General features: G+C 38.5%; 1 protein-coding gene across 2 annotated transcripts in view; it reads left to right on the forward strand.

The window, feature by feature from the left end:
• The window catches only part of PIK3R3 (phosphoinositide-3-kinase regulatory subunit 3), a 152,761-nt gene that overhangs the window by 79,695 nt on the left and 50,116 nt on the right, over positions 1 to 22,950 (forward strand). The gene's annotated exons all lie outside the window — the stretch shown is intronic.

Below are 22,950 nucleotides of genomic sequence, written 5' to 3' on the forward strand. Positions count from 1 at the left end.
TATTTCCCAGCTCCAACTCTTACTAGTTGGGCAAGGGCTAGTTACTTAATCTCTTTCTCTTTGTGCCTCAGTTTTCCATTTGTAACATGGTATAAATTAACTAATAATATAAATCCCTTAGAACAATGCCTGACATACAGTATGTAAACATTCAGTAAATGGTAGTACATGTCCCCACTGAAGAGGAATATTGGTCCACATATTTTTAGTAAGCTCTGTACAGTGGATTTTTAGTCATTGTTTGCTTTAATAAACTAAAGGTTAATTAGTATATCAGGAAATTCCATTACTAACTCTACAAAATACTTGTGGAGATTCAGCACTATGTTAGGTACAGAGGTTATAATGATGACCAGTATACACTGCTTTCCAGGATCTTATAGGCTAGTAGGGACTACAAAAAAGAAATTCTTTTTTTTTTTTTTTTAAGATTTTATTTGACAGAGAAAGAGACAGCCAGAGAGGGAACACAAGCAGGGGGAGTGGGAGAGGGAGAAGCAGGCTTCCCGCAGAGCAGGGAGCCCATTGTGGGGCTCGATCCCAAGACTCTGGGATCATGACCTGAGACGAAGGCAGATGCCCAAGGACTGAGCCACCCAGGCACCCCAGAAATTATTTTCACAGAGACTGACAAGTACTATAATAGGGGTAAGTAGGGAATGCTTATGGTATCAAATAGAGGGTCACTTTAGTTTGCAGGGGAAGGGGGAATCTGAGAAGTTTCCCTCATGAAGAGGTACTGAGAATGAATTACACGGAGAAAATAGCCAGGTGGGGGCTGAGTGGCTGGAAATAAGATTTGGAGGTCTATAGCATGAAATTACCCCAGGAAAGTGTACAGAGCGTAGTGTTGCAAACTTGCATGTCTATAAGTAACATAGAGTGAAACAGGCCAGATATTTTTAAAAAATGCTACACCAGCAAAATGAAAATAACAACTGATACTTCACTTTAAGTATTTGGGAGCCTCTAAGGAATATTGCTTTGTGGTAATGGGCTCAGAATTTCCAGACCTTCCAGTTTTTTGAGAGAAACAAGAGATGAAGATTTTGATGTGGAATTCCCTAACTTTTAAGTGTTGGCAAATCAAAACATTCTGAGAATGGAGTTGGTGGGGGAGAATATGCATTGTAATAGGTATAGAGTTCTGACCATTAAAATCAACCTTGTGGACTGCCAGTCTGTGATGTCTTTGCTGTGTAGAGTGGTGGGTAAGGAGGCAACCTAATGATACCCTGACTGGCCTGGGAAAAGTTGCTTCTGGCAGATTTAGAAAGAATGTCCAGAGGGGAACATGGGTGGCACAGTTAGTTAAGCTTCCCGACTCTTGGTTTTGGCTCTGGTTGTGATCTCAGGGTCGTGGGATCAAGCCCCGTGTCGGGCTCCGCACTCGGTGTGGAGTCTGCTTGAGGTTTTTTCTTCTTCTCCCTCTGCCCCTCCTGCTCATGCTCTCTTTCTCTTCTCTAAAATAATAAATGAATGAATCGAAAGGAAGGGAAGGAGGAAATCCAGAGAAGTAGAAAAAGTACAGAGGAATTAGAGGGTCTCAGATGCTGAGTAAAGATAGTGTTTCAAAAAGGAGGGAATTATTAGCATCACTTTCTGCAGATAAGGACTGAAAAATGTCTACTGAATTTAGCAACAAGGGTCACGCACCCTTGACAAGAGTGTTTTAGTGGAGTTGTGAGGTTGGGAGGCAGGATTGCAATAGACTCAGTAGAGAATTTAAGTGGACAGAGACAGTATACAGCTATTTGATAAAGCTTGGGTATGAAGGAGAGAAGAGAAGTTATAGAGTATTGGGGTGCCTGGGTGGCTCAGTCGGTTAAGCATCTGCCTTTGGCTCAGGTCATGATCCTAGGGCTTCTGGGGTTCTGGGATCGAGCCCCACATTGCGCTCCCTGCTCGGTGGGGAGTCTGCTTCTCCCTCTCCCTCTGCTGCTCTCTCTCTGTCAAATAAATAAATAAAATCTAAAAAAAAAAAGTTATAGAATATGGGTTCTTAACCAGGTATTTATGGACATCTCACCCTCAATATTATATGCAAACTCTGTGTGTATGTACATTTTTTGGAGAGAAGCCATCAGCTCTTCAAAAGAGTTTATAATCCAAAAGAACAACTTCTGTCAGGGGACCTGTAATTGAATGAATTGGGCATACTTATAAACTGGTAGGAAAGGAGCCAGTAAAGCAGGAGAGCTAGAGAATAGGAATAGGGTTATGGAGGACTGAAGTCTTTCTAGTGTAAAAGGAGATGAGATCCAGAGCATTTGGTAGAGGGACTAAATTTAGACAAGAAAGAAAAAAAGTGAGTGTAGATGCAATTACATTTATAGGCGAATGGCAGGAAACTGAAGTAGTTCTCTGTGCACAATTTAAATTTTTTAATTTTTTTCAAAGATTATTTATTTGAAAGAGAGAGAGAGCACACAAGCTGAGGGGCAGAGGGAGAAGCAGACTCCCCGCTGAGCAGGAGCCCAACATGGGTCTGGATCCCAGGACCCTGGAATCACAACCTGAGCCAAAGGCAGACACTTAACCGACTGAGCCACTCAGGTGCCCCAGGAAAGATATTTGGATCGTGTGGAGGGTCTACTTGTGAGTGAAGATTATTACTAATGAAACCATATTGAACATGGTTCCCCCACCCCCCTCTGGTAACCCAAGGAGAGAGCAGAAAAAGCATGAAAATGGATTGAGCTGTGATTGGGGTCTTGCCAGGCAGGTGCAGTTGGGAAGATGAAAGGGACAAAATCGAAGTGGGTATTAGTTTGAGACAGAGAGGGCGTGAAGACCAGTATAGTATAGAAAGTAATGAGTTTGCGGAATCGGAGGTCTAACAGAGGTGAAAGAACAGGGGGAGTATTGGAGTAATTGGGAAAGCTGTGTAGAGATAGAAATCGGAGTATGTTTGTAGGATTAGGCAGGGTTCTCTTCCCAAATACCCAAAGCAGTCTTGAGAAAACAAAGCAAAGCTGGAGGCATCACAATTCTGGACTTCAAGTTATATTACAAAGCTATAGTAATCAAAACAGTATGGTTCTGGCACAAAAATAGACACATAGATCAATGGAACAGAATAGAAAACCCAGAAATGAACCCACAACTATATGGTCAGTTAATCTTCAACAAAGCAGGAAAGAATATCCAGTGGGAAAAGGACAGTCTCTTCAACAAATGGTGTTGGGAAAACTACACAGCAACATGCAAAAGAAAGAAACTAGACCACTTTTTTTAAATTAAAATTTTATTTTATTTTTAAGTAAACTCTACACTCAACATGGGGCTTGAACTCATGACCCTGAGATCAAGAGTAGCATGCACTACTGACTGAGCCAGCCAGGCGCTCCCTGGACCACTTTCTTACACCATACACAAAATTAAATTCAAACTGGATTAAAGACCTAAATATGAGACCTGAAACCATAAAAATCCTAGAATAGAACACAGGCAATAACCTCTTTGACATTGGCCATAGCAACTTTTTTCTAGATATGTCTCCTGAGGCAAGGGAAACAAAAGCAAAAATAAATTATTGGGACTACATCAAAATAAAAAGCTTCTGCACAGAGAAAGAAACAACAAAATTAAAAAGCAACTTGTGGAATGGGAGAAGATATTTTTGAATGACATGTCCGATAAAGGGTTAGTATCCAAAATACATAAAGAACTTATAAAACTCAACACCCCCCAAAAATGAATAATCCAATTAAAAAATGGGCAGAAGACATGAACAGACATTTCTCCAAGGAAGACATCCAGATCGTCAATAGATGAAAAGATGTTTATCATCAGTGATCATCAGGGAAATGCAAATCAAAACTACAATGAGATGCCACCTCACACCTGTCAGAATTGCTAAAATCAACAACAGAAGAAACAACAGGTGTTGGTGAGAATGTGGAGAAAAAGGAACCCTGTGCACTATTGGTGGGAATGCAAACTGGTGCAGCCACTGGAAAACAATATGAAGTTTCCCCAAAAAGTCAAAAATAGAACTACCCTATGATTCAGCAATCACACTAGTAGGTATTTACCCAATGAATACAAAAACACTAATTCAAAGGTATACCGGCACTGCGATGTTTATGGCAGCATTATCTATAATAGCCAAATTATGGAATCAGCCCAAGTGTCCATCAACTGATGAATGGATAGAGAAAATGTGATATATATATATATATATATATAGCCATAAAAAAATGAAATCTTACCATTTGCAATGACATGAATAGAGCTAGAGAGTATAATGGTAAAAGTGAAATAAGTCTGATAAAGACAAATACCATATGATTTCACTCAAATGTGGAATTTAGGCAACAAACCAGCAAAGGGAAAAAAAGACAAATCAAAAAATAGGTTTTTTTAAAAAATATTTATTTACTTGACAGAGAGAGAGACAGCAGCAGTGGGAACACAAGCAGGGGGAGTGGGAGAGGGAGAAGCAGGCTCCCCACTGAGCAGGGAGCCCAATGCTGGGCTTGATCCCGGGACCCTGGGATCATGACCTGAGCCAAAGGCAGACGCCTAGTGACTGAGCCACCAGGTGCCCCCCAAGAATAGATTTTTTTTAAAGATTTCATTTATCTATTGAGAGAGCACGAGCGTGGGGTTGGGGGGAGAGGGACAGAGGGAGAACATAATTCCTGCTGAGCAGAGAGCCTGACTCAGGTATCTGAGGACCCTGGGATCATGACCTGAGCCAAAGGCAGACACTTAACTGAGCCACCCAGACACCCCAAGAAATAGATTGATTATAGAGAAGAAACTGATGGTTACCAGAGGGGACGTGGGTGGGGAGGATGGGTTAAACAGGTGATAAGCACTGGGTGATGTATGGAATTGTTGAATCACTAAATTCTACAACTGAAACTAATATAGCACTGTATGTTAATTAACCAGAATTAAAATAAAAAAACAGTTTTGTTTTTTTTAATCAGAATTTCCAGCTGTGTTTAAAAAAGCACAGATGCTCAGGTCCCATTCTGGATCAACTGACTCAATTCCTAGGGAGTTGGACTGAGGCATTTTCATTTAAAAAGTTTCACATGTGGGGCACCTGGGTGGCTTAGTTAGGCGTCTGCCTTTGGCTCAGGTCATGGTCTCAGGGTCGTGGGATTGAGTCCCACATCGGGCTCCTTGCTCAGCAGGGAGCCTGCTTCTCCCTCTCCCTCTGCCTGCCGCTCCCCCGCTTGTGCTCGCTCTCTCTGTCAAATAAATAAATAAAATTTTTAAAAAGTTTCACATGTGATTTAAAGAAAAAATTTTTTAAGTTACATATAGTGGGGCGCCTGGGTGGCTCAGTCATTAAGCGCCTGCCTTCGGCTCAAGTCATGATCCCAGGATCCTGGGATCGAGCCCTGCATCAGGCTCCCTGCTCCGTGGGAAGCCTGCTTCTCCCTCTCCCACTCCCCCTGCTTGTGTTCCCTCTCTCGCTGTGTCTCCCTCTGTCAAATAAATCAGTAAAATCTTTAAAAAAAAAAAATTACATATAGTTAAATTTGTTCTCTTTAGTGTATAGTTTTAAGAGTTTGACAAATGCATAGTGATGCCCTTTATCAGGATAGAGTAGACCGGAGGAATAGGTTTGGTGAGGAAGGTATTTTTTTTAAATTTTATTTTATTTAAATTAGTTAACATATAGTATATTATTAGCTTCAGAGGTAGAGTTCAGTGATTCATCAGTTGCATATAACACCAGTGCTCATTACCCAGTTACCCCATACCCCCACCCATTCTCCCCTCCAGCAAACCTGTTTGTTTCCTAAGAGTCTCTTATGGTTTGTCTCCCTCTCTGATTTCATCTTATTTTATTTTTTCCTCCTTTCCCCTATGATCCTCTGTTTTGTTTCTTAAATTCCACATATGAGTGAAATCATATGATAATTGTCTTTCTCTGATTGACTTATTTCGCTTAGCATAATACCCTCTAGATCAAAACCACAATGAGATACCACCTCACACCAGTCAGAATGGCTAAAATTAATAAGTTAGGAAATGACAGATGTTGGCGAGGATGTGGAAAAAGGGGAACCCTCTTGCACTGTTGGTGGCAGTGCAAACTGGTGCCACTCTGGAAAACAGTAGGGAGGTTCCTCAAAAAGTTGAAAATAGAACTACCCTACGACCCAGCAATTGCACTACTGGGTATTTACCCTAAAGATACAAATGTAGTGATCGGAAGGGGCACCTGCACCCCAATGTTTATAGCAGCAATGTCCACAACAGTCAGACTATGGAAAGAACCCAGATGTCTAATGACAGATGAATGGATAAAGAAGATGTGATATATATATACAATGGAATACTACTCAGCCATCAAAAAGTGGAATCTTATTTGCAATGATGTGGATGGTGAGGAAGATATATTTGTTTTTGAACACCATCTAATTTCTTACTGCACTAAAGCTGTAGCCATAGAGTTAAGATTATTAAGCTGAATTGACATTTTCTCTATTAAGTTTAGATCAGGGACAGGTGCAATTTTTTTTTTTTTTGTGGAGAGCCAGATAGTGAATACTTCAGGCTTTGTAGCTCACATATGGTCTCAGTTGCATATTCTGTGTTTGTGAGTGTGTGTGTGTGTGTTTCCAACCATTAAAAAATATAAAAACCATTCTTTGCACTGTATAAAACAGGCAGAGGGCCATAGTTTGCTGACCCCTGGTAGATAATAAATACAATAATAAATCAATCTCTGACTTGTAGCATTTGCTGGTTTCTGAAGTGTAAATACTCCCACTGTGGCTGATTTTAAGCTACCAATGTGTTATACTGAATGAAGAGTTTGAAAGAGATGTGCAGTAGAACAGAGTATTTCTGTTATATAAATACAACAGTTTTAGTTAGGTAAATAAAACATAGTAAAATATTAATGTAGAAATGAATTTTGAGTGTTTATTACCTTTTTTCTTCTTTTTTTTTAAGATTTTATTTATTTGAGAGAGAGCAGCATGAGCAGAGGGGGAAGGACAGAGGGACAAGCAGAATTCCTGCCGAGTGAGGAGTCTGATGTGGGGCTCAATCCCAGGACCCTGAGATCATGACCTGAGCTGAAGTCAGACATTTAACCAACTGAGCCACCTAGGTGCCCCCTCTTCTTTTAAGTAATTCCTACAGCCAATGTGGGGTGGCTCAAACTCAAGACGCCCAGATCAAGAATTAGGTGCTCTACTGACTGAGCCAGCCAGGCACCCCATCTTTATTTTTAATATAACTTCATTGTGCATTTATATGATTTAATTTTTAATGATTGTGTATAACCTTGGCTTGCAAAATTCCTGAAAATGTATCAGCTTTTGCTAGCCTATATGAGTTGGCTTTAACATATCATTGAAGTGAAGGCTAGAGAGGTGAGATAATTTCCCAAATCAATTTTAAGTGCCAGAATCAGATTAAACTGTTTCTTTTAATTTGATTTTTCTTTTTAAAGATTTATTTGTGAAAGAGAGAGAGAGCACGAGCAGGAGGGGCAGAAGGAGAGGGAGAGAGAATCTCAAGCAGATTCCACACTGAGTGCGGAGCCCGATGCTGGGCTCAGTCTCTTGACCCTGAGATTACGCACGACCTGAGCTGAAACCGAGTCAGATGCTTAACCGACGGTGCCACCCAGGTGCCCCTGATTTTTATTTTCATTAAAACAATATAAGTTCATAGTTTAAAAAGTTAAAAGATACTTCAAGGTTTATAGTGGGAACCCCCCGAAAAAAACAGCAGTTCCCTGATCTACCCTCTCTATCCCCAATTTCTAATCTACAGTGCTAAAATTTAACTCTTAGTTTTTTTCTTCTGGTTTCTACCTCCCTATTTTTCATAATGTGCTTACACTTTTTAAAAAAATATTTCACTTTTTGATATTATTGATTCCTTCTAAGGCAGATGGGGATTTAGTTCTCTTATGCTTTACATGTTCTTCTTATTTACCCATTTTTCTAATATATGACAATTATAATTGTTTCTTAAATTAACCTTTTTTTTTTAAGATTTTGTTTTTAAGTATTCTACACCGAAAGTGGGGCTCAGATTTACAACCCTGAGATTAGGAGTTTCATGTTCTACTGACTGAGCCAGCCAGGTGCTCCTTAAATTATCTTTTAGTATTTACATGTTATGATCATGTAAACAGTGCATACAGACAAGCCATTAGTATATTATGATTACATCTTTTTTGATTACATCTTCTTATATAATTTTTTGAAATTAATAATTGCCATAAATAATTGCCTGATTTTTAAAGGTACTTATGACAGTATTATCCCCATACTCTGTGACAGAACTATAAAACTCATCTCAGTATGGTTAAACATTAGATAATTATTTCCATTTTTTCCCCCTTCAACATACTCACTAAGTTGCCCTTCATTCTATTGCTGGAATCCCAACTATTATTTACAACTGTCATCCTGGTACTCCTGTTCACCATTACCCTGGGGATTGCCTTTGCTTTTCTCCTTAGCATTGGCATCCATTCTCTTTTTCTCTTAGTATTGACATCCATTTTCCTGAATCCTATACCATCTTTTCATTCCTAGGTTTATCTCTTCATTTTGCTAGAGCACATCATTCAGGAGCTTCCTTTTTTTTTTTTTTTAAAGATTTTATTCATTTATTTGACACAGAGAGAGAGAGAGGGATCCCAAGTAGGCAGAGCGTCAGGCAGAAGGAGAGGGAGAAGCCGAGCAGAGAGCCCGATGCGGAGCTTGATCTCAAGACTGTGGGATCATGACCTGAGCCAAAGGCAGACACTTAACCGACTGAGCCACCCAGACACACCCATTCAGGAGCTTCCTAAGAAAGGATTCCAAGAGATAGGTTATAAGTTGCTTGAGACCTTGTATGTCTGAAAATGTTAATTCTACCTTCATATAATTGATAATTTGGCAGGATATATAATTTTAGGTAGAAAAATCATTTGCCATCAAATGCAAAGGTTTTTCTCCAGTGTTGTTAGTTTCCAGCCTTGCTGTTGAGGAATTCAAAGACATTCCAGGCCTTAGTCCTTTGACTTTTTTTTTTTCCCCCTTATGATAGATTTTTAGGACTATCTCTTTATCCCTGATGTGATTTTCCACAGATGTACTTTGATGCGGGTATTTTTCATTTATTATGTGGTGTGGACTTTTTTTTTTTTTTTTAAGATTTTATTTATTTGAGAATGAGAGAGAGAGAGAATGAGCGGTGGGAGGCAGAGGGAGAGGGAGAAGCAGACTCCCTGCTGAGCAGGGAGCCTGATGCAGGGCTTGATCCCAAGACCCCTGGGATCATGACCTGAGCAGAAGACAACCACTTAACTGCTTGACCCACCCTGGCGCCCCTTTAGTGTGGACTTTTATTCTGGAAATCTATGTCCTTCATTTCTGAACATTTTTTCTCATATTTATTTTAAAAGTTTCTTTCTGCTTTCTGGAACTTCTGTTAGTTCAATGTTGGGTCTTCTGGGTTTATCCTCTAATTATTTTATCTTCTGTTTTCATTACTTTCTCTTTTTTTTTTGTACTTCTTGGGAGATTTCCTCAACATTATTTGCCACCTTGTCAGTTGAGGTTTTTTTTTTTTTAAAAACCTCTGTCGTAATTTTAATATGTAAGGGCTCTTGTTCTTTAATGTTAATTTATTATAGATCTTGTTTGTGTTTCATAGATGCAGTATTTCCTTTCCTGAGGATGTTATACTTTTTTGTGTGTCTGTTTTCTTCTCCTTTAATTCTTTGTTTACTTTTAAGTTCCTTTGTTTTGTTTGGTTTTGGTTTTCTTTAATTTTGATAGCTTTCTTTTAATGTCCTCTGGTTCTTTTTTAAAAATTGTGAGAAATATACATAACATAAAATTTATCATTTTAATACTTTTTAAGTGTAGAATTCTTTGGCATTAAGTACATTCACATTGTTGTGTAACCATAGCTATCATTCATCTCCAGACCTTTTTCATCTTCCCTAACTGGAATTCTGCACCTGTTAAACTAACTTCCCATTCCCCTTCCCCCAGCCTCTGACAGCCACCGTTCTACTTTCTGTCTCTGAATTGGACTACTCTTGCTACCTCATATAAGAGAAATCACACAATATTTGTCCTTTTGTGACTGGCTTTTCTGTCCTTTTGTGACATGTCTTTAAGATTCCTCCATGTTGTAGGATGTGTCAGAACTTCCTTTTTAAAGGGTTTGTTCTTATTTAAGAATGATATACTAAAAAGCTGATTGGAAACTCCACGTCAGTGGTCAGGCTGTGTTAATTGGAGGCCTTCACTGAAAGTTGATAAGATGGTGAATATCTTTTTCATTGGTAACCCCCAAATACCCATATTTTTAGGTCTTTTTTGAATTCTTGTCAGTTTCCCCAGAGAAAAATCTCCCTGACTCCTCCCTGGGAATATAAGCTTGGTGGTTCAGTGTTCAAAGAACTGAGGTGGGGAAGGGAGTTGGGACATCTATCTTTTCTTCTTAATTCTGCTATTTTCAATAAAGGACTTACCCCAAGTCAATAAAGGACTTACCCCTAGCTGTGGTTGGTGTTCCCTGAGTCCAGAGCCTCTCTAATTGTTTCTCTGGATCGATAAGTTGACAGGCAGCCTTTGTGTGGGGTGGAGGAGGGGTAGTTGACTGGTTGCTTGGGGTTTGGGGTGGAGAACTAGGGATCTAACTGTTCTTTCTGTAGACTGTCAGCTGGTTCTTCAGGTTATGGCCCCATCACTCAATCCTCCCTTCAGAGATGTGTTGTGCCTTCAATTTCTGGCTTCCCAGAGTACAGTGGTACGATTTAGATTCTTTTTTTTTTTATTAGACTTTCTCTTTTCAGGCTTAGGTTTCAATTTTTGCACTCTACCAAGTCAAATTCATCTGTTTGTTTTTTCTGTATTAAAGTTTTGTTGCTATCATCTGCTGTTGTTTCCTCTCCTCATCTCTTTGCTATTGTGTATTTGTTCCGTTGAAAATATATTTTATTGCCAATCTGGAGTGATGTTAAAGGTAGTAAAGAGCGACATGTATTAAATCAACTGTATTTTAGCTATTGTAATCTACTTGCCTAATTTTTTTTTTTTTTATCCCATAGAAGCTTTCCAAAGAGAGACCTCTATAAGCTTCTTGCTACTCAAAGTTCGGACCAGCAGCATCGATATAACCTGGGAGCTTGGTAGAAATGCAGAATTCCAGGCCCCAACCCATACCTAGCAAACCATATTCTACATTTTTTTTTTTTAAGATATCATTTATTTATTTGACAGAGAGAGACCGTGAAAGAGGGAACACAAGCAGGGGGAGTGGGAGAGGGAGAAGTTGGCTTCCCACTGAGTAGGGAGCCCGATGCGGGGCTTGATCCCAGGACCCTGGAATCATGACCTGAGCTGAAGGCAGACGCTTAATGACTGAGCCACCCAGGTGCCCCTTTATTCTACATTTTTATAAGATCCCTAGGTTATTTATAATTTATTAAAATGTGAGAAGCATTGGTCTAATTCACTGTGCCTGGCACAGTGCTTGACACATATTAGGTGTCTTCTGTTGGACACTCAGATATTTAGAAAAGATCCTGTAGTTAGAAATACTATTTTGGGATCAGAGTATAGGTATTATTTGAAGCTATGGGAGTAGATGCAAGTATAGAGTAAAAAGTGGGTCAAGGAAATATCAGTTTTAAGGTGTGGATGAAGGAAGAAAGGGCCTTCTAGGAAAATTGAGAGCTAAGGAAGAACAGAGGCCCAGAGTACGTGAGGTGTGGGAAAATGAGCAACCTACCAAGAATGAGGGCTGCAAGATTAGTAGTGTTCTTCGGGAAGAGCCAGATTTCAGAGTAGGCTAGGAAGTGGGGAAAAAACACTTTCTGGGAAGATATTGAAATTATAAAATAGTTTAATTACAATCTAGGGAGAATGATCAAGGAGGAAGCCCCAGAAGACAATGGAATAATGAGCAATGAGGAGATGGTTTAGCGGGGAGGTGGCTACATTGGGGTGAGAACACAGTAGATGACAAGTGGCTAAAGTGAACTTCCACTATTCCCCACCTTGTAATTCTCCATGTTTCAGGCATTTCTTTAAATTTTCTCTTGGACTTTTTTTTTTTGGATATACATGCTGTTCCTTTAGTCTGGGACACTATCTTGTCTTCCTTCACTCTCTCAAGATTCAGTGCCCTTATTTTGTGCTCCACGGCATCCTATTCTTTCTGTCTGTCTCTCTCTTTCTCTTTAAAGATTTATTTATTTGAGAGAGAGTGGGTGGGAGGGACAGAGGGAGAGAGAGAATCTTAAGCAGACTCCTGTGGAGCCCGATGGTGGGCTCAATCTCACAACCCTGAGATCACGACCCAGCCAAAACCAAGAGTTTTGAACACATTTCATGTTCATGTGTTGAATGAACACATTTATTGTGTGTACTGTGTACCGGGCCCAACCAATTGTGCCACCCAGGGGCTCCCATCTCTCTTTTTATTTAAAATTGAGATATAAATCAGGGGCACCTGGGTGGCTCAGTCGATTAGGCCTCTGCCTTTGGCTCAGGTCATGATCCCAGAGTCCTGGGATCCCAGGACTTGCATTGGGCTCCCTGCTCAGTGGGGAGTCTGCTTCTCCCTCTGCCCTTCCCCCCTTCTTGTGATCTTTTTCTGTCTCAGTCTCTCTCTGTCAAATAAATATATAAATTCTTTTTTAAAAATTGAGATACAAATCATATACTATAATATATACCCTTTAAGATATACTTTAAAAATACTTTAAAAAATACTTTTACTGTGTTTAATGATAGCACGGTAATTATATGTTTTACTTATTTAAATTGCCCACTGGACTGTCTTGTTACTATCTTTGGCATCTAGCCTAGCACCTATATTTAACAGCTAATATTTATTGATTGCTGTATGTCATACACTGTTTTAAGTTTACATATATTGAATCATTTAATTCCCATACCATGTAGGTACTACTTTAGCCCTATTTTATGGATGGAGGAAACAAAGGCCTAGAATAAGTAGGTCAGCACTGTTGAATGAACACATTTATTGTGTGTACTGTGTACCAGGCACTGTGATATATATTTGGGTTACAGAATTAAGAACGTCTTTGGTCAGAGTTTCAGACAGAATGTTGGTTAAAACTTCACCCTGAAATGAGGGATATATAGCCGGCTCCTGGTTTTGTGGGGTACTTGGAATCAAAAGGCTTGGCACTCTCTCTGATTGCTTATATACTTAGGTGTGCCTCTTCTCCCCCTAGCACAGACTGGAGACCTACATTCAAATGTTGTTTTAGCCTTTTTTCTTCCATTTTTTATTTAAAGCCATCCTTACAAAGTCAAACCCTAGCGTGGACTATAAGGGCTGAGATCTGCCATTCCTCCCTGGTTTTATTTTTTTATTTTTTAAAAAGATTTTATTTATTTTTTTGACACAGAGAGAGAGAACAAGTAGGGGGAGTGGCAGAGGGAGAGGGAGAAGCAGGCTCTCCGCTGAGCAGGGAGCCTGACGTGGGGCTCGATCCCAAGACCCTGAGATCATGACCTGAGCTGAAGGCAGATGCCTAACCGACTGAGCCACCCAGGCGCCCCTCCTCTCTGGTTTTAATAAGTACCTAACTCTGATTCTTAATTTTTTTTAATTAAATATTTTATTTGGAAATAATTTTAAACTTACAGAAAAGTTTCAAAAATAAGAATACAAAGAACAATCAGGTTCACTTATTAACATTTTATTCCATTTTTTTTATCATTCATGTTCTCTCTTTATATAAAGTCATACTGCTTTTTTCTCAACTATGCAAATAAGTTACAATCATCCTGGCCCTTAACCCCTAAATACCTTAATATGTATTTCCTAAGAATAGGAATGTTCCTTTATATTCCACAGTTACCACAGTTATCAACTTCAGTACATTTAACTTTGATATGATACTTTACTGTTTATAGGTTGTTTGTAGATTACGACTAAAGAAATAATCTTTTTACAGTGCTGTAGCGCCTGAATACTTTCTTTAATTAAAAAATACCAAAGTGGGCGCCTGGGTGGCTCAGTCGGTTAAGCGTCTGCTTTTGGCTCAGATCATGACCTCAGGGTCCTGGGATCAAGCCCCACATCGGGCTCCCTGCTTAGCAGAGAGTCTGCTTTTCCCTCTCCCTCTGCTGCTCCCCCTGCCTGTGTTCTCTCTCTCTCTCTCAGATAAATAAATAAAATCTTTTAAAAAAAATACCAAAGTGAATTTTTGAAAGTTTTTCTAAAAAGTTGGAAAACACAATGGATTAAAATGAAAAATTACTCATAACCATCATTTTTGTTTTTGTTAAAACATACATAAAGGAAACATACACACATAAAGTGCTCTCCTGTGCTGCTCCCCCATCCCTGTTATATAGAGTATTAACAGTTTCTGTATTTTTCCAGATGTCTTTATGCATATATACACACATGTGCACAACAACACACATGTATTTGTGTGTATATGTTCACATATCTACATATTAAAACTGAATTTAACAATCATTGTATATGTTGATTTTTAAAAACTTGTAATATAGTGTCTGAAATGGAAAGAGAAATCCTTTTTTTTTTTTTTTAAAGATTTTATTTATTCATGAGAGACAGAGAGAGAGGCAGAGGCAGAGGAGAACCAGGGTCCCTGCTGAGCACGGAGCCCAACGCGGGACTCAATCCCAGGAGCCTGGGATCATGACTGAGCTGAAGGCAGAAGCTTAACCGATTGAGCCACCCAGGCATCCCAAGAGAAATCCTTTATATCATCTACTAAACAGAAACAAGTGCTAGGTATTTTACAGATACTTATTGAGGAAGATATTTGTTCAGGTGCATTTAACATCACTCAGCACTTCAGTCCTCACCCCGTGCAAGAACTACCTTGTCAAGTGGTTGAAAGATAATTAATGTACCCTAATTAGCTTTTCTTACTATGTTGCACTTGACCTACTTAAAATATATGTGATTTGGAATTTTTTTTTTTAAGATTTTATTTATTTTTCAACAGAGAGAGAGAGCGAGAGAGGGAACACAAGCAGGGGGAGTGGGAGAGGGAGAAGCAGGCTTCCCGCTGAGCAGGGAGCCCGATGTGGGACTCGATCCCAGGACCCTGGGATCATGACCTGAGCTGAAGGCAGACGCTTAACGACTGAGCCACCCAGGCGCCCTGTGATTTGGAATTTTTTAACTTTATTTATAATATAATCTGGAAACAACATATGGATACAAATCTGCTTATCCATATAATTAGAAGGTTAAGATGAATTTTTGTTTTTGTTTAGTAAATTCTGCAAATTACATGGAGATGGGGATCAAATACCAGAGAAATCAAAACACTTAGTTTGAAGACTCTAGTGGAGCTAAATTTGAACATACTCATGATTTTAGGAATAATGAATTACCTTGAAATCTATCCTTTTGGACTGTAGAGTCCTTAAGTATAGGGACTGTGTCTATCTAGTTTATTGCTGTTATTCCCAGCTTTTAGAACATAGGAGGTATTCAATAATTATTTAATATATGTATAGAATGATGATAGATAAGAATGTATAAATAGGCCAGTATTGTATTCATTTCAGATCTTACAGTTCATTATAGTTGTGTTGTTTTAGGAACATCATTTCATTCTTATTTCTGCAGATGAGAAAAGATACAAGGAAGCTCTGGGCAGCCCTTTGTAATAGATGAAATGGTCATTATATGTTTCTTGGTGGTAGAGCTATCAGTGAACTATTATTATCCATAAATAGAGTCTTCCCATGCAGCTTGGTCAACTCAGTTTAGCATAGAGTGTCTCCAGAGAAGGGATATAGCTAACAGCAAGTCTCTCTGATTCCTTTTGGTGATTAGGGTGTAACCCACTGCTAACTCAAGGAGGTATATTGGTTCTTGTTGGGCCCTGCTGGTCATGGCACTCAGTTCACTAAGGACTAGGTTTGAGAAGCTTAGTGTTTGAATTAAAGTTTCCACAGGAGGGGATCAATTGCTCCTTTTGCTGGGTTTCCATTACGCTTTGCTTTTACCTTTATTATAGTATTTACTTCATTCTGCTGAGTGTTATGGTTAGGTGTTTCTATATGTCGTTCCCTGTAGGTTTGTTCTTTTGAGTGCTGGAAACACGTTGTCCTTGTACCTTTCATAGCTATAGCACAATGCTTTATATAGCATAAGTTTAAACTGTTAATCCTTATAACATGGATAAGTAGAAGAATTTTAAATTTTGCAAAATTATAGGTCCAACTGTAGTTACTTTCTATAAGCCACATCAAGTCCTTTTCAAACAAGATAGGTATAAATAGCATTTAGAAAAAAAGTATGGATTATAGCAAGCTCTTCCCTCATCTAGTAATTTCAGTAGCCTGATAGTTTTTTTTTTTTAAATAACAGCTTTATTGAGATAAAATTCACGTAGGATACAATTCACCCACTTAAAGTGTATAATTCACTAGGTTTTAGTATATTCACAGAGTTTTGCAACATCACCACAAACAATTTTGTAATATTTTTATTACCCCACTCTGCATACATTAGCTGTCCTTCCCTTTTCCTCTTTAATCCCACCCCCAGCCCTCGGCAGCCATTAATTTACTTTCTGTCTCTGTAAATTTGCCTGTTCTGGATAGTGGAATCATCTAATGTGGTCTTTTATGACTGGCTTTTCACTTAGCCTAAATGTTTTCATGGTTCATACATTTTATAGAATATTTCTTTTTTTTTTTTTTTTTATTTATTTATTTATTTATTTATTTATTTGAGAGAGAGAGAATGAGAGAGAGCAAGCACATGAGAGGGGGAGGGTCAGAGGGAGAAGCAGACTCCCTGCCGAGCAGGGAGCCCGATGCGGGACTCGATCCAGGGACTCCAGGATCATGACCTGAGCCGAAGGCAGTCGCTTAACCAACTGAGCCACCCAGGCGCCCTTTATAGAATATTTCATTCCTTTTTACCGCTAAATAATATTCCACTGTATGGATATATACCACATTTTATTTACCCATTCATCTGTTGATGGATATTGGGTTGTTTCTACTTTTTGGCTATTATAAACAATGCCATTATAAACATTCATATACAAATTTTTGTGTAGGTGTATGTTTCATTTCTCTTGAGTATATAACTAGGATTGAAATTGCTGGGTAATATGGTGACTAGGTTTAACTTTTTGAGGAACTGCTAAACTTTTCAGAACAGTTGCATCATTTTATATTTCCATCAGCAGTGGAAAGTTCCAGCAGTGAGAGTTCCAGTTTCTCCACATTCTCACCAACACTTGTCTTTTTGATTACAGTTTACCTTTGAATAATGTGGGAGTTAGAAGCACCAATCCCCTGTGTAGTCCAAAATCTGTGTATAACTTTTGACTTGCCAAAAACTTATCTAATAGCCTACTGTTGACCAGAAGCCCTACTGATAACAGAAACAGTTGTTTAACACATATTTTGTATGTTGTATGTATTTATATACTGTATTCTTACCATAAGACAAGCTAGAGAAAAGAAAATGTTAGTAAGAAAATTAAGGAAGAGAAAATACATTTACAGTACTGTATTTATCGACTGTAAGTTCATGTTGTCTGTTTACAAATTGAATCATCTGTCTTTCAGTACCTACATCAATATGATATGATACAAAACACTATAAGATGTTATACATGCAACTAACATTAGACATCAAAAATGAAAAGATAATGTGAAAAAATTCATATTTATTTACAGATATAACAATTCATGCATTGATAATAAAGCATCAATATGATTGGCAATGATGATGATGACAAAAATGTCTCATGCAGTTCTTGCTATATAGATCAGATTTTCATATCAAGACACATGTACAACAGATAAGTTTATTAACTATACAGTATGATGATTATTTGCTGTTAAGAGGAATTGGATCATCGTAAGATCTTCATCCTTGTTGTCTTCATGTTGAGTAGGTTGAAGCGGAGGAGGAAGAGCTGGTCTTGCTGTCTTGGGGTGGCAGAGGCAGCAGAGGTGGAGGAGATGGAAGGCGAGGCAGGAGATGCTGTCACACTTGGTGTCACTTTATGGAAATATGTAGTAATTTCTATCTGACATTTTTGCTTTTTGATTTTTCTAAAAAACTGTTCTATATGGTATCAATCCTTCCACCATTTGCTTTGTTTCAGTGCTTGTATCATACAAGGGTCCATATCCTAAATGAAGTCAAAAGCAGTTTTGAATATTTGGAACCCTTCTGCCAGACTATCTAATGTCAATTTGTTTTCTGGAACTGCTTCTTCACCTTATCATCTGACACCGTTTCAGTAGCATTCATCTCCATCATGTTGTCTTCTGTTAATTCCTCTGGTGTGATGTCACTTAGCTCTTGAATTTCTCCAGGATCCATATCTTGAAACCCTTCATTCCCCATCTTTTTCTTTTTCTTTTTCTTTTTTTCCCCCATATCCACAATCTCTTTCATGATTTCCTTGATTGGCTCTATTGTAAATCCTGTGAAGTCATGTACAACACCTGGACACCATTTTCTCCAACAGGAATTTATTGTTTCGGGCTTGATGGCTTTCACTGCTTTTTCTGTAACAGTGATGGCATCTTTAGTGATGTAATCCTTCTAGACTTTCATGATGTTCTCTCTATCAGGGTTCTCTTCCAGAGCATTGACAATCCTTTCCAAAGAGTATTGTGCATAATGATCCTTATGACCCCCTGATCTAAAGGCTGATTTAGAGATGTGTTTGGGGGCAAGTAGACCATTTTAACACTTTTGGTGTTGCATTTGTGGGGTTCTGCGTGGCCAGGGACATTGTCCAATATCAAAAGAACTTTAAAAGGCAAGGTACTTCCTGGCTTCAGGGACAAAAAGCATCAATGGAACTAATCCAGAAAAAGGGTTCTCGTTGTCCAGGCCTTCTTGTTGTATAACCAAAAGCCTGGCAGCTGGTGTTTATTTGTTCCCTTCAAGGCTCAGGGGTTAGCAACTTTATAGATAAGGCAGTCCTGATCATAAACCTGACTGCATTTGTGCAAAATGGTAGAGTTAGCCTATCCCTTCCTATCTTTTTTTTTAAAATTCCTTCCTGTCTTAAATCCTGGTGCTTGCTTCTCTTTCTTATTAATGAATGTCCTTTGTGGCATTTTTGTTTTTCCAGAAAAGGGCACTTTTGTCTGCATTAAAAACCTGTTCAGGTAGACATCCTTTCTCCTTCATGATTTTCTTAATGGCCTCTGGGAACTTGTCTGCTGCCTCTTGGTTGGCAGAAGCTGCTTCTGCTGTTTTATTTATTTATTTATTTATTTATATTATTTATTTTTAAAGATTTTATTTATTTATTTGACAGAGAGAGACACAGCGAGAGAGGGAACACAAGCAGGGGGAGTTGGAGAGGGAGAAGCAGACTCCCTGCCGAGCAGGGAGCCCGATGCGGGGCTCGATGCGGAGCTTGATCCCAGGACCCTGGGATCATGACCTGAGCCAAAGGCAGACGCTTAACGACTGAGCCACCCAGGCGCTCCCTATCTTGACATTTTTAAAGCCTCTTTCTAAAATTATCAAACTATCCTATGCTGTTTAAATTCTCCAGTTTTAGATCCTTCACCTTCCTTTTGCTTTAAGTTGTCATATAATGACTTAGCTTTTTTTTGAATAATATTAGAGTCTATAGGTATCTTACAGCAATCCTGCACCCACATAAAAGCTGCATTTTCAATATAGGATAAAAAGGTATTTCCTAAAAGGTATAAGGTTTTTGCACTTACTGGCATAGCCACAGGGATGGTTTCACAAATTTCCGTTAAAAAAAAAACAAAAACCAATGAACAAAAAAAAACCCCAATGGTCCTTAGGCTGGTGGGCAACTGCAGACTTCAGTCAAACAATTCAACTTTTTCTTGTAATGTCATGACTTTGCTTCTTGGGTGCTTCCAGTATCACTAGTGGCACTTTGTATGGGTCCTCTGGTGTTATTCAAGGATTATGGTAACACAAAAAATATGCAAAAACCATGGGAGATTACTTTTTACTGCAATATACAATTCACTGGAGAGATGAACACACTTGAGCTCATTGAAATAGCAACAGGAGATGGCTACAAAATTATTATATTAGCACAGTATGTACTACAGTTTTATGCAGTTATGATTTAGTACTGTATCTTTACCTTTGTTTACATTTCTCTCAACTGCAAATGGGGCCATGTACGGTCTGTATGTGTTTGCATAAAATTTTGATAAATTTTAACTTTTTATGATTTGTGTATATTTTATGGTAGTAAATGATAAAATAGACTAGCATATACATATATTTTATGCATTCATGATATATCTAACTTTTTCTTAAGCTTTTCGATATTTCTAGGCTATGTGCTTTGTCTGCAAGGTTTTTCAAACTGTTGCAAATTTCCAAGAAATTTTCTAACGTATTTATTGGGAAAAAAATCTGTGTAAGAGGACCCTGCATGCAGTTCAAACCCCTGTTGTCAAAGGGTCAGCTGTATAGTCATCCTAGTGGGTGTGAAGTGGTATCTTTTCTTTTTTTTTTTTAATTATTTGTTTGATAGAGAGAGCACTCTAGCAAGCAAGGGGAGAGGCGGGGGGCGGGGAGAGAATCCCAAGCAGACTCCACGCTGAGTGTGGAGAGCCACACGGGGCTCGATCCCATGACCCTGAGATCAAGGCCTGAGCTGAAACCAAGAGTCGAATGCTCAGCTGACTGAGCCACCCAGGCACCCCTGAAGTAGTATCTTACTGTGATTTTGATTTTCATTTCCTTGATGGCCGATATTAACTTTTCATGTGCTTGTTGGCCATTTGTATATCTTCTTTGGAGAAATGTCTATTCAGATCCTGTGCCCATTTTTAATTCAGTTACTTGTCTTTTTATTAAGTTGCAAGACTTCTTTATGTATTCTAGATACAACTTTATCAGATATATGATTTATAAATATTTTCTGCCATTCTGTGTGTTGTCTTTGCACTTTCTTGATGATGTCATTTGAAGCACAAAAATTTTTAATTTTGATCAAATCCAGTTTATCTGTTTTTTTTTCTTTAGTTTGTGCTTTTGGTTCCTATCTAAGAAACCAGTGCCTAGTCCAAATTTATGAAGATTCAATCCTGTTTTCTTTAAAAAGTTTTACAATTTTGGGATGCCTGCGTGGTTCAGTTGGTTAAGCATCTGCCTTTGGCCCAGGGTCCTGGGATCGAGTCCCACATCGGGCTCCTTGCTCCGGGAGGAGCTTGCTTCTCCCTCTGCCTGCCGCTCGCCCTGCTTGTGCTCTCTCTCATTCTCTCTCTCTGCAAATAAATAAATAAAATCTTAAAAAAAAAAAAGGTTTACAGTTTTAGCTCTTACATTTAGGTTTTTGATCCATTTTGAGTTAATTCTTGCATATGGTATGATATGGGGGTCTGACGGGTAACCAGTTGTCCTAGCACCATTTATTAAAAAGACTATTCTTTTACCATCGAATTTTTTGACATCCTTGTTAAGAACATTTGACAGTAAAGAGTTTCTTTTTGAAGAATATTTTCACATTTTTCCCCTTCCCCCCATATTGTCTCTAATTTTTTTATTAATTAAAAGAAATGTAGAAGCCATCTCAAACTTATAGAAAAGTTGCAAGTACAGTACAAATAACTTATTTTCTTGAACCATTGAGAGTAAGTTGCTAACATGATACCCCGCAATGATCATGTTTGTATGTATTTCCCACCGATAAGAACATTTTCCTACATAACTGCAATAGAAAATCAGAAAATTAATGTTGATGCATTACAATACCAATCTTATCCTCAGATTCCATTCAAGTTCCAATAATATCCTTTATAACAAAAAGGATCCAGTCCAGAATCACACACTGCATTTGTCATGATTCTCTAGTCTTTTTCAATCTGAAACAGTTTCTCAATCTTTCTTGATTTTCATGACCTTGACAATTTTGAATATTACAGGCCAGTTTTTTTGTAGAATGTCTCTAAATTGTGAGTTGTCTAATGTTTCCTCATGATTAAATTCAGTTTATGCGTATTTGGCAAGAATATCCCAGAAGTGATATTAATGTCCTCCTCAGTGCATCCTATTGGGGGCCCAAGATTTTATCATTACTGGTGGTTTTAACTTGATTGATTACTTGATTAAGGTAGTGTTTGCCAGGCTTCTCCACTATTACTGTCTTTTTACTTTTGTGACTAATAACCATTTGTGGGAAAGCCGTTTGAGATTACATAAATCCTCCCTGTTAATCTTTTGGGTTTTTTAATTTTTTTATTTATATCTGCATGGGCACATGGATTCTTACTTTGTTTGATGGTTTATATTTCCTTACTATCATTATTTGTATTGATGCTCCAGTTGTTCCATATTTGGTAGTGGAAGCCCCTTCAAGCTAGCTTCTTTATTCTTTTGTCATGGCCCCTCATTCTTTGAGCACTTGCTTTTTACTTTTTGGTATAATATGATGTTTGAGGTTCATTTGGTTCTTGCTCTACCCTAGCTCTAGCCCAGCTCTACCCCAGCCCTGGAATCAGCTTTTCTTCAAAGAGCCCTGGGTCTTTTTAGTAGAGAATAGCATTAAAAACCAAGATCTGGGGGCGCCTGGGTGGCTTAGATGATTGAGTGTCTGCCTTCGGCTCAGGTCATGATCCCAGGGTCCTGTGATCGAGCCCCGCATTGGACTTCCTGCTTGGCGGGAGGCCTGCTTCTCCCTCTCCCACTCCCCCTGCTTGTGTTCCTGCTCTCGCTATCTCTCTGTCAAATAAATAAATAAAACCTTTAAAAGCAAACAAACAAACAAAAAACCCAAGATCTGGGTGCTAGTTGTGCATATTGGGGGTACTGCTCATCTTAGGACCTCTCAGGGGACAGAGCTAGGGAATAGTTTTATTCCCTATATGTATAGACATATCTATTTTTCTATTAAATTTCTTTCTATTAAATTTCTATTAAAATTCATCTTTTTATAAAATTTCATGAGTTCATATCAATAGCTGTAATTCCAGTTCAAACCAGAGGGAT

The sequence above is a fragment of the Halichoerus grypus genome, chromosome 5 (genome assembly GCF_964656455.1).
Source record: "Halichoerus grypus chromosome 5, mHalGry1.hap1.1, whole genome shotgun sequence".
Lineage (NCBI taxonomy): Eukaryota > Metazoa > Chordata > Mammalia > Carnivora > Phocidae > Halichoerus > Halichoerus grypus.